We start from the raw sequence: 2,722 nt of genomic DNA on the forward strand, positions 1-2,722 counted from the left end.
TCAAAATAAAAGTCCTTCCACGTTTAAAGTCCCCCAGAGTGGCTTGATATTGTTCGGATTCCTTTGGTGACTGCCTTGATTTACTATTATTATTATTATTTGTATTGTTTAGTGTATTTTTCTCGTGATTGGCTTGATTTTTGTTTTGTTTAATACGGAATACTTACTGTGACTGCATTAAAATAATCTAATTTTTATTAAGTATTGGTGTGATGCTGTGTGGTTTGAAATGTTGTGTATCTGCTCCATCAGCACTGTTTGTCTTCATCTGAAGTACAGCAAAAACAGTAATATACTGCTTGCTATGATGCTAATAAATTAGCTTTGATCACAGAAATAAATTCAATTTTAAAATTAGTGCTGGGCAACGATTAATCGCGATTAATCGCATCCAAAATAAAAGTTTTTGTGTACATAATATATGTGTGTGTATTGTGTGTATTTATTATGTATATATTAATGCACACCCATGTATGTATATATTTAAGAAAAATGTGTTATGTTTATATATTAAATATATTTATATATCATATAAATTATATTAATAAATATATACATGTAAATCTTTTCAAAATATATACTGTTTGTGTGTGTCTTTATATACACATAATAAATATACACAATACACACAGATATATTATATAAACAAAAACTTTTATTTTGGATGCGATTAATCGCGATTAATCGTTGCCCAGCACTATTTAAAATATATATTCAAATAGAAAGCAGTTATTTAAAATATATATTTCACAATATTACTGTTTTTGCTGTACTTTGGATCAAATAAATGCAGGCTTGGTGAGCAGAAGAGACTTCTGAATCAAAAACCTTTGACTGCGTTACATGCATGGCCAGGTTGCAGAGGGGAGAGAGAAAGATAAATCATCTGAAAATGCTGCTCGTGTAATGGCTTTTGTGTTTGGGAGAGTTACAGCGAGATGAAGCAAGAACGTGCAGATAACCTTAAGATTAACATGCTCTAAAAGCCACAGAACTTCACTTTTGATTCCATGGTGTCTTCGTAAGAATTATTTAATAATGTAACGGTTTGCAAACCATGTGTATTAAATATGAAAGATAGACTTGTGAGTTCCCAAACATTGTTTATTCATTGAAGGACTTATTTTCCAATCTCAGATGTGTGGAGAGTCACATATCGTCTGAAGAGTGAAGAGTGTTGAACTTGAGCTCTTCACAAAACTCATTTCATTTCAGGAATCGTGTTTGTCATAAAGCGCCTCGGAGCTGATGGAGCTCAAGAAGAGTGCGTTTGTTGCTCTGTGATTTTCCTCATGAATGGAAGTGAAACCAGGCCGGACTGCTGTGGATGGACAGTGATAAGGAGTTAATCAGTAAACAGACAGGGTCAAAGTCACACTGTTCACACATTCATCTGCTTCTTCTCTTTCTTCTTCTTTTCCCCCGCGCTGCAATCATTTTATTATCATGTTACATAATGAAAGAAAACTCAAACAGCCGGGACGGACCACAGTAGTTCATGCAGCTGAAACACTGCGATGTGCTTCTGAAGCAGCAGCTAGTGTGGAGTCTCTGAAGGACACGTGTTTCTGAAATCACACTCATAATGTGCTTCTGAAACAGCTTTCCTTCACGAGGCACCTGTAATAAAGTTGTGTTTACCGCAGAGAAAGACTGATCAGACGAGGTTCAAGTTCAGAGTTCAGTGTTTCTCCATCACAGACTCACTGTACAATGTTTTCTTTAGCAGCACCCTCCTGATTGTGTAATGCTGTAAAAAGCATAGAAGGCTACAGAGAGAACAGAGAATATAAGCTATATACCCCGGCATCAGCGCTGTAGGCCTGCTTATTATTATTATTATGATGCTGAAAACAGCTGAGTAGATGTGTTCAGGTTTCTTTGATGAATAGAAAGTTCAGAAGAACAGCATTTATCTGAAATAGAAATCTTTTGTAACATTATCAATGTCTTTATCATCACTTCTGATCAAATTAAAGCATCCTTGCTAAATAAAATCATTCATTCCTGAACCCCCCCCCCCCATTTATTTCAGATAAATGCTGATCTTTCAATTCATCAAAGAATCCTGAAAGCATGTACTCAACTGTTTTAAATGATAATAATAATAATAATAATAAATGTTTGTTGAGCAGCAAATCAGCATATTAGAATGATTTCTGAAGATCATGTGACGCTGAAGGCTGTGTATGTCTGACTAACACAGCGAGGAACAGATAACACACGGACACACAATAACACTGAAACACACTGACCAGGTCACATGGTGTTTACTGAGACGCCTTCATCTGATGGAGCTCTGAAGGCAGTACAGATCAGTATGTGTGTGAGTATGTGTCGGCTGAGCTAAAAGTGGCATCAGGCATGCATAATAAAAGCAACAATGAATAATGCACCACAGATCTTGAAAATAAAGTGAAGGAAACAAGTTCAAACTGTGAACTCTGTGAACAAGCAAGTGTGCTCCATAACAAAGATGGCATCAGTCACTGCATGTGTTCCGTTTAAATGCATAAATAATGTTTTTTTTTGTTTTGTTGTTCTTATGCAGCAACAGAGGCTGCCCACACTCTCTTATGACTGGCTGTAATAAGTGATTGTGCATATTTCAGTTTTCAGCTTAAATAAAGTACATGTTTCATACATATATATCCTGTTCAATCCTGAAGTGAATTGTTGTTGCCTGTATGGTGATTATTCTGTGTTTTGGACTGTGATCTTG

The sequence above is a fragment of the Onychostoma macrolepis genome, chromosome 08 (assembly GCF_012432095.1).
Source record: "Onychostoma macrolepis isolate SWU-2019 chromosome 08, ASM1243209v1, whole genome shotgun sequence".
Lineage (NCBI taxonomy): Eukaryota > Metazoa > Chordata > Actinopteri > Cypriniformes > Cyprinidae > Onychostoma > Onychostoma macrolepis.